At 35.4% G+C, this 14,211-nt stretch overlaps 1 pseudogene; it reads left to right on the plus strand.

Moving 5' to 3' along the window:
- The first annotated feature begins 13,729 nt into the window (after positions 1 to 13,729).
- Positions 13,730 to 13,986, plus strand: LOC127687914 (protein kish-A-like; annotated as a pseudogene).
- The last annotated feature ends 225 nt before the right edge of the window (positions 13,987 to 14,211 follow it).

Below are 14,211 nucleotides of genomic sequence, written 5' to 3' on the forward strand. Positions count from 1 at the left end.
ACATTAACAACTGACTATCACAGACTAGTTTTTTTGTACTTGAGTGTATTTGAAATTATTTACTTAAAGTGTGCTTAAATTTTTGAAGACAAAAAAACATTTTCATCTTGCATGAAGTAAAAATGAACTGTAAGGATGGAGGTATCACAGTTGAATTATAGTGTAGGTTGCTAAAGGAAATGGTCCTTCATTGTTTATGTGGGTCTACAAATTAATGGACATAAGACAATAGTGATGTAAACATAGAAGAATAAAAATAATGAACTGTCTTTATTGATCTCTTTTCTTTGTGCTCTTATTTCAAAACTTAAAAGCTCTATGGGCAGTATATATTCATGTGGTATCTACACAGAGCACAAATATACCATTGTATGATTATTTATTACCAATGAGAAATTTTACACTCTGTGGAAATCAAAATACCCTTCAATTTCATGATAACATAATACAAAATTTTACTTATATTTTGGCTTTAAAATAATACTGAGACTTTCAAATGCTAACATGTACTTTAGAAAGGACAAGTATGGATTGTTTCAAAAAATATCAGAACTTTTTTCTTGAAAAGATGTTATCAGACATCAACTCTCCTTATGCAACACGAACAACATACCAAAGTATATTATCAAAAAAATTCACTGGGAGAAACAGTATTTTTTTTCTTACAAAGCATGAATCAGAGGTTGCTCACAGAAGGTCAGGTGACTCCAAAATATTCATCCCTCCAAATCTTTACACCAGCATGATAATGACTTCCCATAGCTGAACAGATGGAGTCTTCTCTTCAGGTAAATTTTAAGTCTATAAACACTAGACTACCAGCCTTTCATCTATCATGCTACAGGCAATGTAACCTCTGAGAATGAAGCCAAAAATTAAGATGAACTAAAAACTCATGCAATAGGCATCTTTGTACAGAGCATCAGACATTTTATACTCTGATGCTTAAGAAAGGTCTCATGAGTTCAAGGTGTATAAAGTCACAAGGAAAAGTTGAATGTGATATAAATGTGTTTTTCCATAGAGGTATATGAACAAATAATAATAGTGAGTTGTAATGAATAATCTGAAGTAAACTCACTCCTATTCTCTACACCTAAGGGGAAGGGAGACACAAGAGCTCATTCCAAAAACAATTCCATGTTTTTGAAGAAACTGATGTTGCAATGGCTCCTGTCTTATTGGAGTTTTCCCACAAGCACTCAGAAATACTCTGGCATGTCTTTATTTTTGGATTGTGTTATGTCACTAAACACTAAATCTTATGCAATTGGGGTAGAATTACATGCAAATGATGCAGAAGTGTGGGAGGGAGTGGCTAGAATCTCAGGTGAAGGTCCAATGAAATTTCCTCACACCTCTATCTATGAGGAACGATCAACTGTCAACTGGCACAATCTCCAATGTCCCTTCCAAGTAGTACTACTTGCTCTAAAGACTGTAGTTGTTCTGCTGAGGATATTACTGTACAACACGAGGAATCAATAAAAATATTTCTTTTGGGCACAGACAGGCTATAAACAATTACATAAAGCAATATATTTTATTATTCTTTAATCTTTTTTTACAGACCAATTGTAATCTTCCTCCTAGTCCACCCTTCAGCAGTTTCTCATGTGTTTCCAGGGCTAGGCACATCTTCTCTCACTGAGGCCAGATTAGGCAATGCTCTGCTGTATATGTGTCTGGGAATTCAGATCATCTAGTATATGCTGCCTGGTTGGCATCAGTAATAGTGTCAGACCTTGGAGCCTCCCCTTGAGCTGGATCCCAATTTGGGCCAGTCACTGTACCTCCCAAATTTATCTCAGTCTCTTCTTCATTTTTCCCTGCATTTCTTTTAGACAGGGACAATTATGGGTCAGAGTTTTAGACTGTGAGATGACCACCCCATCCCTCTACTTGATGCCCTCTCTTTCTATGGGAGGTGGACTCTACGAGTTTCTTTTTCACCATTGTTGGCCAATTTATCTAAGATCCTTCTCTCCCTGAGTCCTTAGAGGCTCTCACTTCCCAAGTCTCTGGTACTTTCTAGAGGGATCCTACCTCCTACTTCTGGAGGTTGCCTGTTTCTCTTCTTTCTGCTGGCCCACAGGTCTTCACCCCTGTTATTTTAAAACTGCAAGATTTTTGACTGTCTTTAAGTAGGTGGTATTTTAAAGTTCAATTATTACAATATTAGTGAAGCAAAGCCAGCTAGGCACTTTTAGACTCTTATAGTGACTATTCCTCAAATATGAACTTGAATTATTATCTTCAAATTGGGAACAACTACTTGCTAATGAATTGAGAATATTCTTATTTGCAAGTTTCAGGAAATACTATGATGCTAATCCTCAACACAGCCAAAGTATTGAAGTAAAAAGCCCTGACATATTGAATCAAGACAGATGGCAAACACTAATTTCCTTGGAAATTGTGTTCTGTCACATTTTGAAACATGATGTTTTCAGAAATTATCCACATTCTGAACAACACTGGAAAAGGATCAAATGTTGTATTACTGTTCCAATGTTCCATGCCTCAAATGTTCCTTAGTCCAGGTTAGTGCAAAGAAGTGGAGTGTTAAAATAATAATATATTATTTAAATTGGCTCATCAACCTTATCTGAGAAAGAGCAGGGTTCAGCAATTGAAAGGATACACAAGCCTTTGTGTATTGACATAAAGACCACAGTATAAAAGGCAGGTCTGTTGCTTCTTGATGTATCCCAGTTTCATTTCTCAAATGCACAGAATAGACTTTGTTCCCAGATCATAAAGCAAATAGGTAAGCTTGTGTGTAACTTCCTGTTTTCAACATTCTTGAGCAAATGCTTAATGTGTTTTAGTATTGTTCTCTTTACTGGCTATGCAGCCCAATAAGGATATTAGGGTGATTAAAGCATGAACTCATCTCTAAGCAATGTAGAAAACTCTAGAGAGGTCTCAAATTAAACTGTCCTTGACAAAACTCAATTCATCACATCGTTAGAATGACCAGAACTGTGTTTGCAGATATCCCTTGGGATTATCTCAGAAGTGATGCTGTAAGACAATATTAATTTATACACAACTAATAATATACCAATTTTATTAGCAGAGAAACAGAGAATTTGTATTGATAATCATTTATCTTAAGTTTAATTTTATGAGACACCATTGGATTCTATCACGTGACATTGATCTTTTCCTCTCTGGACAAAATGTACTCTCTCAGAAAAGTTGTATGATGTGCTGTGTAGAATCAAATGCACTGCATTATAGCTTCTTTTGCAGAGAGATCACAGGCTCTTTTGCATGCCTATCCTCACTGAGAGCAGTGACATTATTTTGAGATCCCACACTGGACTTTTACCACCACTTTCTATTATATGTTATAAATATAATGACATAAGAACACAATGATCTTAAAAACCAGTAGTTGTAGCTTGATCTATGCAAAGTCAGTGACAGACACTAGCAAATTTATTTTGGGTCAGTTCACCTAAATCCTTCATGCCTGCAAAATGAGCTACTAATAGTAGGATGGAATAAGAATTATCAAAAATAAAAAAGCAACAACAACAAAAATCCCAACAACAACAAAACCCAAACAAACAATCTGAAAAAAATGGATAATTCTTATGAGAGTTAAAGTAATAGGAAAAATCTCAGCTTACAATATCATTGAACTCTGTGTAATGCTTATTATAGTCTCAAGTATGGAATAAAATCACATTTACCTTATAAAATATAGTTTGATGGGGAAGGATCCACAAATATCATAGTTCTTTGGCAAATATAGAATTCTTAATAAATATTGTAAAAAACAAATGACAAACAAAATACTGTATTTTAAGGAAATAAAACATTTCCTCATAATAAGCAATAATTTCTTTATGAAAACAAAAACAACAAAAAAATACCAACTCCCTCCCCCAAAAAAAAACTCTTTCTAAATCTTATGCCTTTGGTTCTCACTTCATTTTTGTTGACTTTTTCCAAATATCACTATGTACTTCCAACATAAAGCCATTTGTTCCTCACCTTTAAAAACTGGAGGCCTTGTTTGTTCTTGATCTCTGCTTCAGAGGCAAAGAAAATAAATGTTTTTACTGAGGCTAAATTTTTTTCTTTTTTGAGGGGGGGCATCACTGAGAGTTCACAATGTTCCTTGAACAGAAACTTAAAAAAATAAGTATTGTCCCTCTAAGATTAGGAAAAAAAAATTAGCTGGTTAAATGAAAGCTCTATTGCTTTCTCAGTTTTTGCTTCAGGGTTCAGGTCAAATGCCTCCCTTACATTTGAGGAAATCCTGTAATGGCGCTGCCTGGTGGAGCCATTTCTACATTCACGAGGTCACAGCCTCAAATAGAGTAGTTCTCAGTTTGATATTTTAGCAAAAGTTGGAATTACTAGTGTGAAGTATCAATTTTAATTGAGGTTACATTGTTAGAGAATGGATAGATTTCTGACCATTTGCTCAGTATATGACATCTCTCTCAAGCCACGTATAATACAAAGAAAAAGAACCCAAAATACATTTTCACTAGTCAAAACTTTTTCCTCTTAGGATCCAGCATCCAGGTTGCCATCTCCACTGAAATAGTTTTACTTCTTGCCATTTCTTCCCATTACCAGTTTCAACTATTAATTGTACTTTCTAATGAGTGTTAAGTGTTGCATAGATTTAGAAAGAACCCAAATTTCTTTCAACTAATCCACAATGCAAAGTTTATAAAGAATAAAAAAAAAATCACTTTACAATCAAAATTAGGATATGCTTGCCTATATTTTCAGCTGTATGATCTTTGTTGACTGTGATAAATTCACAATTTCTATTACCATTGCTACTACATTTTTAAAATATTTTTATTTTCTATATTCTTTTTTTACATTCCAAATGATTTCCCATTTCCCGGATCCCCCCTCCCTATATGTCCCATAAACCTTCTTCTCTCCATCCATTCTCCAATCACCCCCCTCCTTTTTCTCTGTCCTTATATTCCCTTCCAATGCTAGATCAATCCTTTCCAGGATCAGGACCCTCTCCATACTTCTTTATGGGAGTCATTTGTTATGCAATTTGTGCCTTGGGTATTTAGGGCTTCTGGGCTAATTAATATCCACTTATCAGAGATTGCATTCAATGTGTATGCTTTTGTGATTGGGTTACCTCACTTACGATGATATTTTCCAGATCAAACCATTTGCCTAAAAATTTTGTGAATTCATTGTTTCTAATTGCTGAGTAGTATCCCGAAGCAGACACCTGAAGGCTCCCGCTGGGGCCTGCTGGATTCACCAGAGCACACTGACACCTCCCAGCCGGCCTCCCAGAAGCCCCTCTTGCCTCTTGCAGGACCTGGCGATGTGGTGTTGCGCCCAGGCTGATCTGGATCCCAAAGTGGAGAGATCTGAGGGCTCCCAACAGAGGCCTCAGGACTGGAACCTAAGCTCCCTGCCACCGGATCAAGCTGTGTGCTCTCCCAGACTGCCTCTGGGTGCATACCAGGTCTCCCGCGCTTCCTGGAGACTGAGTGCTGTGGCCCAGGCTGTTCAGATCCCAAAGCAGACACATGAAGGCTCCTTCCAGGGCCTGCTGGGTTCACCAGAGCACACTGACTTCTCCCAGCTGGCCGCCTGGAAACCCCCACTTCTAAATTTTTAAATACTATATTTATTAACTATTTTAAAAAATTCCTTCAAAATATTTTAAGAATATTTAACTCTACTTATCAACTACTACCAGATCTACCCACATCCATACCCACCCAATTTTCTGTTCTCTCTTTTCTATTGACTGCTCAAATACCCTTGAATGTGGGGTTGCCCTGGAGCAAGGTCTGCTTAAGAAAGTCGCATCCTATTGATCCATCCTTGTCTCCTTGTACTAAGCTCAAATCCAAATGGAACAAGGACCTCCACATAAAGCCAGACACTCTGAAGCTAATAGAAAAGAAATTGGGGAAGACCCTTGAGGACATCGGTACAGGGAGAAAGTTTCTGAACAGAACACCAATAGCGTATGCTCTAAGAGCAAGAATTGACAAATGGGACCTCATAAAATTACAAAGTTTCTGTAAGGCAAAGGACACCATCAAGAGGACAAATCGGCAACCAACAAATTGGGAAAAGATCTTCACCAATCCTACATCAGATAGAGGGCTAATATCCAATATATATAAAGAACTCAAGAAGTTAGACTCCAGAAAACCAAACAACCCTATTAAAAAATGGGGTACAGAGTTAAACAAAGAATTCTCATCTGAAGAACTTCGGATGGCGGAGAAACATCTTAAAAAATGCTCAACTTCATTAGTCATTAGGGAAATGCAAATCAAAACAACCCTAAGATTTCATCTTACACCAGTCAGAATGGCTAAGATTAAAAATTCAGGAGACAGCAGGTGTTGGAGAGGGTGTGGAGAAAGAGGAACACTCCTCCACTGCTGGTGGGGTTGCAAATTGGTACAACCATTCTGGAAATCAGTCTGGCGGTTCCTCCGAAAACTGGGTACCTTTCTTCCAGAAGATCCTGCTATACCACTCCTGGGCATATACCCAGAAGACTCCCCACCATGTAATAAGGATACATGTTCTACTACGTTCATAGCAGCCCTATTTGTAATTGCCAGATGCTGGAAAGAACCCAGGTATCCCTCAACAGAAGAGTGGATGCAAAAAATGTGGTATATCTACACAATGGAGTACTATTCAGCCATTAGAAACAATGAATTTATGAAATTCTTAGGCAAATGGATGGAGCTAGAGAATATCATACTAAGTGAGATAACCCAGACTCAAAAGGTGAATCATGGTATGCACTCACTAATAAGTGGATATTAACCTAGAAAACTGGAATACCCAAATCAAAATCCACACATCAAATGAGGTACAAGAAGAAAGGAGGAGTGGCCCCTGGTTCTGGAAAGACTCAGTGAAACAGTATTCAGCAAAACCAGAACGGGGAAGTGGGAAGGGGTGGGTGGGAGGACAGGGGAAGAGAAGGGGGTTTGCGGGACTTTCGGGGAGTGGGGGGGCTAGAAAAGGGGAAATCATTTGAAATGTAAATAAATTATATCGAATAAAAAAAAATTAAAAAAAAAAAAAGAAAGTCGCATCCTTAAGTAAAATCCAGTGTATCTCAGCATCTATCAATGACCTTAATCAAAAGACAGAGAGGACCCACACTTGTAAGATCAGAGATTAAAATAAAAAGATTACAACAGATACTAAGGAAATTCAGAAAGTTATAAGGATATACTTTAAAATCTTTATCTCACTAAACTGGAAAAAGTGACTATATATATCTTCATATATTCTATATGTAGAATATATATGTGAATATATATACATATTCTACTAACATTCAACCAAGGTGATGGAAATAATTTAAATATTACCCCCATATAACCAATGATGTAGGCCAGGCATAAAAATGCCCCACCCAAATTCTATGGCCAGATGGACAGAGTAGGATTCAGAAGTCTACAGGAACTTTCAAAGAAAAATTAACACCTATATTTCAAATTAAAACACATATATTTTATTAAAACACATAAAGAAGTGTCATTTCAAATTTTATGAAGTATCATTCTGATACCAAAACAAGACAAACATAGATACCAAAACGTACACAAAGAAGAAAATTATCTTTATTCTCTAAGTAACAAAGACACAAAATGTCTAATGAACATAGACACAAAGAATCTCAGTAAGATATTTGCAAACAATATTGAATAATATATCAAAATATTGTCCACCATGATCCTTTGAGCTTTATATTCTCATCATGTAGAAAGATTTGGAGGTGGGAGGCAGGCTATAGGTACTGGGTATGAGATACCTCATTGAGACTATTTTAGTTTGTATGATATCTTAAATCAGGAAAATGTACAGAATTTAATTTTGAGAGGAAAAAACTATCCAGGAACATCAAACCACAAGGAAAACTTAGGCTAGCACAAAGCTCATATTCCTGAGATTGTTCCACAGCAAAATTCAAACATAGCAGCTGAGAAAAGACAAAGTATTATGATGAATAGATATTTTCTCCATTTACAATTCTTAAAATTATTGTACTATAAAGGTCATGTTTTCAAGCTAACATCTTCTACTTCTCATATTTAATACGTTTTCAGAAATTTTGCTAGGCATTTTGAAAAATTCCTTTAAATACGTAAAGAATGGAGAGAATTAGAGAGACAAGAATCTGTGTAGTTATAATACTTAGTGTTTACAATTATATGCAATACAAAATAATATTAGCATTAGATTGCTCACTCATTTGAGGACCCATAACTGGGTAGTTCCTAATGAGCGGCAACAGTCAGTTCCCTGATGTAATGTTCCCCCCCAAAAAATGCTTTCCTGTTTGTATGGGGCTCCTCCAGTAAGAGGAAAAAAGCATGTGTTCTACAGACAAAACAACAACAACAACAAAAACAAAAAACCCAAAAAACAGTTATTGATTATATTTTTAAACTGCTAAAGTATTGCTATTTAAGTAGAACCTAAAAGTGGTTTTAATTATCAGGACAGCTAAAAATGTAAGATTAAAAATGTAAGATTAGATATTAGATATTTGAAATGCCTTCTATTTCACTTTTAAAATGTATGGTACCACTTACAGAAGATTCAGAAAATTAGAGTGTCAGCTGGTGTGGTGGCTCAGGCTTAGAAACTGTTACCTGAGAGGCTTATGCTGGAGAATCACCTCTAGTTCAAAAGGAACCTGACTTAGGTCAGATTGAGATACAGCGTGAGTCCATGTCTCAAATTAGGTAAACAAGCGAGAGAGGGGTTGGGGAAGAGAGCAGACAGGGGAGAAATGGCATAACTGAGGTTTCTTTTGAACAGGTTAAAAGTCCAACATAATATCCTATTCTCAGGGGAACCTTTGACACTCATGCTTCTTATAATATTCATGATAATTTTTTTAACACTCAAAAATGATCAAGTATTGGTAATTTCATAGTATATTAGTATGGTAGCATCACAATTTCTTAATAATAAAAAAGGTACATGAGGAAATGACATTTTAAAATTTAATGTCATTACAATTACATTTTAACATAAGTTTTCAAAGTATAAAATGTATAAACTGTGTATCTTGTTGAAATTGATTTGGACAGAGCAACACTAAAGTAGGGCCTGAGTTCTGCTCTCGCAGCATACTCCCATCTATTACGCATGCTCTGTCTGGATTTGAGTATTTTACTATGAGCAGCAATGGCTTCTAAGTAGCCACCCCGCCCCCCCCCCCCACACACTTTCACCATTTCAATTTCAATCTTGGCCAGCTGACAGCTTTCACATTAGTAAGTAAAATCGAAACTCAAAATGAGACCAGAAACCAATATTATGGTTTTAAATGACATTCTATCATACTTAGACCCTAATTCTTAAAACTATGGCTGAATAAATAGGCTACTCTTTATATACCATTAGCTAGTCTAAACTACAGTGTAATATTTTTTAATTAACATGTAACATGAAACAGGCCTTTGAAAGTTAAGAACCACAAAACAATAAAAGAAGTAAACCCTTTTGTGGAAAAGCTTCAATTCCCATGTTAACATCTCATTCACAGTCTAATTGTAACCCAATTAGGAAAATTAAGATAAGTAGAAACAGCTGGAACAGAAGGCACTTGGAGTGAAGTGTACCCTCTGCACTCATTATTTGATGGAGATCATTACCCAACTCTGCACACAGTGCATGATATTTAATGTGATTGCACTAATTTATATCTGAAAAGAAAAAGCGTGCTTTATGTAAAGAAATGGAATGACCTATTATCTCAGATTCTTTAAAGCCTATTGTCTGATGATTCAAGCATAAGCATGAGACAAGCCTAAGGAACTTTGTGAATTCTCTTTCAGTATCTCTTCTATTGATTTTAACATTATAACCATACAATGAGCACAAAAATATTGTTGTCCCTGGCAACAACATTATGATGTGCTGATTTATATGCCATCATGACAAAGAGAATATGAGCTTGGTTTTAATTTTCTATCTGTAACAGAATAAATGTAATTTTGCAGCTCAAGTAAACCTGAAACTGAAGAGTGCTGCATTGTTCAGGAAAACAAACTATGAAATTAAAAGTAATGATTTAATCTTTCAAGACCTACTGTCCTGTGGGCAAATGATGTAATGGTGTTTAAGCCATAGAGCTGAGTAAAGCATTAAAAAAATGTTTCATATAAAACAGGCTTTACCTGGCACCCATGTTTGTTCAGTAACTGTTAGCTATCTAGAGGTACTAAGACATAGCACTCTGATTGTTATGTACTCTTTACTGCAAGGCACATCAAATAACATTGTCCTTAATGGGACATCCAGCATGGTTGTGAATGGTTCCAGAAGTGTTGATGTATAATTATATTAACGAATCTATGAAAACAAGCACGAAGAAAGTGTGATACTCTAGTGTATGAGTATTACAATATTCCAAGGAACAGACGATGGAAATTAGAATATGAGATGAAAGATTGGTAAAAGTGATTTTTTAAAATATTTTTATTTTCTATATTCTTTGTTTACATTCAAAATGATTTCCCCTTTCCCAGATCCCCCCTCCCCATATGTCCCATAAACCTTCTTCTCTCCATCCCTTTTCCAATCACCTCCCTCCTTTTTCTCTGTCCTTATATTCCCCTCCAATGCTATATCAATCCTTTCCAGGATCAGGACCCTCTCCATACTTCTTAATGGGAGTCATTTGTTATGCGATTTGTGCCTTGGGTAGGTAAAAATGATTTTTAAACATTCTTAAAGTATTTCTATTTTAGAGAGCAAACAAAAGTTGTGACATTTTCTTGATTGATAGCATGTTTATTTGTTATCTATACTAGCTGTATATTGACATTATAGCAATAAGGAAAATATTATTCAATAGAATACAAACTGTTTGAAAATTACAATATCTAAAAACACATGCATGTATACATGTGTGTGTGTACATATGCAGGTGGGTGTGCATGCAGAGACATACTCACTATACATAGAGAGAGAAAGTGGAGTCTAGGGTTAAATACTGAACATTTGGGTTGTCTGCATAATAATTCTAGTTCTTTTGCTAAACTTGATATTTTAAAACAAACTATCAATTACCATGGAGGAAATATCACTTTAAAGAATTGGCTAGTGATTCACTCAGCTCACTGATAACTTCTGTCATTTTGTTAAATCTGATAACCATGGAGAAGAAGGCTGCTGGGACCAGATATCCAAGCTCTGCTTTGGTTTACTTCAGAATGATAGGCACTTAGTGGCACAGTCATTTGAGAGCTGGAGAGAATTAACAGATCCTTGAAGAATCAGTTACCAACTAAAATATTGTAATACCAGGAAAAAAGGAAAAAGATCCAAAATATGTGCTCACTAGTACATTTGTAATTTGTATGTCCACAGGATAAGTGGGCCAACAGTCTGCTTCTGATACAGACAGTCTCAGATGCATAACAATAAAAATAATGTATTCATGAATACAGTCAGATTTGCATTAACATAGCCAAAGGTAAAATTTCACTCCTTATGTTTATGCTTCCAGACAATCTGAAAGTTATTATTATTTTTTTGAATTTTTATTTCTAATATCCGTAGGGTACATGCATATATAGAAATGTTCAGCTACATGAAAATCACATTGAAAAAAATATGAATATATTTCATAACTAACAAAAATAAAAAATAAAATGTCTAACCAGATAAGCCTGAAGAGTTTTAATTTATACTCTGAAAGTCTAATAATTTATGGAATATTTTCATAATAACTATTAAATCATCAAGCAGTCAACAGTAATTGACTGTTGTTATTAAGACTGATAAATAGATTACATTGTAAATTTTCTTGTGAATATTGTCTATTAAGTAATCTTTATACTTCAAGAAAACAATGATACAGTAATAACATATAATATATATTATATTAATATATAATATATATAATAATAGCATATAATATAATATCAATGTTGGGTCTTAAGGAATGAAAGGAGTTGAAGATAACGTTAGAGAATTTTAAGGTCATCATTGCTTATTTAAGAACAAGAATGCATCAACTGAAACTATGTCAACTATCAAGACAAAATACAGAACCTCTGGTAATTTTTTGATAGTAATCCAAAGTTTCATTTGTTGAAATGTGTGCTCACTATTTATATTCATAAAACTTAGCTGCAGGGATTGAGAAATGGCGTGTGGTCGAGCTGCTTTTCAAGAAGACATGGAATGAGCCTTGGAACCAAGGCATTTGGTTTACAACTGCCTGTGACTACAGTGCCAGGGAATTTGACATCCTCCTCTAGTCTCTGTAGGCACCAACATGTATGTGGCATACACTTGCATGTACATCATCAGACACACACATACACACTCTCTCACTCTCTCTCCCAGAGAGAGAGAGAGAAAGAGAGAGAAATACATATAAACAAAAACCAGAAAATCTTTTGTGCAAATATCACTATTCAAATGAATATTTTAAAGTATGTTAGCCTTCTATTATTTTGTGAATGGTATAATTAGTATTACTAAAGATCTTTTTGGCTAAATATTAACCTTCTTGTTCACTTTTGAAATCACACATAGATTATAAAAGATGCCAAAGTCACCCTTTAAAGGTTTTCTAAGAGGGCAACATCTGATTTGTGTATATTTACAGACTGCAGAGGACACAAGCTTCAGAAAGCATTTGGGAAGCAAGCATCTGCAAGCCCTCAAAGAACAGTCTCTCTCAATAGACTCCAATCCTTTATACTGAAATGTCCCTATTTACCTCCTGCCACATTCCCTCAAGACTCTCTCCAGTTCTGTTCATTGCTCTCAATAGCACACACACACACACACACACACACGTTTTTGATAATAATCCAGTGATGGTTTTATTAAATATTAAATGTGTCATTAATGCTGAGCACTTTGTGGGGAATTGTAATGCTGCCTATATCTTTCCTTGTAACATCTCTACTGAGAACATTGTTCACCTTATTGCTCTATTTCACTTTAGATTGTCCTGTAAACTCAGTTGTTATCTTCATTCATGTATAAAGGGACAGTTATGTTACACTGCAGTAACAACCCCAAGTCATACCAAAATTATATACTTTCCTGTGGCACATGCTTGATGTAAGCAGGTGGTGATTCATCTAACTTCATTCTTCACAGGGTGACCACAGCAGGTAGCAGCGAAGACACAAATAACTGTGAATCTAGTCTTCCAGAGTCCATTCAACATGCTATCTCTGAAGAAAATTCACTTGGGAGAGTCAATTCAAGATACCTAACTCTAACTTTTAGAAATGGCTTATTGAGTTGTAGTTCTACAACGTGGAACAACTATGGGTTAGGGAAGCAAGTTCTTTGTAACAGTCACTATTGTTATGAAGAATGTGTAGAGCTGTTGTCTTCACTTCTACGTTTCATCATTATGTGCCTTTCAGAGTCTGTATACCTTGTATACATTGTATAATTGCCTAATCCATACTTAATAATCATGATATTTCTAATTATAAAGAAAGGCTACCTATTATCACTATTCTTGAAGAGGACTAGGAATCAATCCACCAAACATTAAATAATTAACCAATACATCTATAACTTGCATAACTATACAGTGCTTGGAATATTAGGGATTTGAAATGAGTTGTCCTTATTTACTTATTTTGAGAAAAATATTCATTAAAATAATGATCTCTTGTGCATCCTCTTCTGCCCTGGTCCAGAAGGGTGATGTGGCTGGACAAGCACCAGCCTCATTATGTCTGCCATTTTCAATTTTCAGAGGTTGTTGACTGTAATCTTGCTGCTTATAAGTATGTGTGCTTATATCCAATCCCTGATACCGAGTATCCTGGACAGAAATAAAATTGGACTATTGGGAATAATTTGGAAGTGTGCCCTAATTGATGAACACAGGAGTCCTTATATCACCATATGCTATATATATTGGATTTCAGCATCCTCTTCATACAATGCTTTGGTAACTACCAGCATGTGATTGCCATCAGACTGTAAACAAGGACTTACTTCCAGAAAATAGTGGGAAAAATAGTTAAGCTATTTATCTCTGAACACAGAATGAGATACATTTTGAGATGCTGTTCTCTTTTTTTATGTTATGGGATCAAGGAGCTGTATAAATAATTAAGATTTAACAGTTTAATACACAGGAATGTGATTGTAAAACAAATAATGATCTTTTATAGTTAGCCAAAGGAACAGCATTGAACACATGGAACA

Source organism: Apodemus sylvaticus, chromosome 6 (assembly GCF_947179515.1).
Source record: "Apodemus sylvaticus chromosome 6, mApoSyl1.1, whole genome shotgun sequence".
Classification (NCBI taxonomy): domain Eukaryota; kingdom Metazoa; phylum Chordata; class Mammalia; order Rodentia; family Muridae; genus Apodemus; species Apodemus sylvaticus.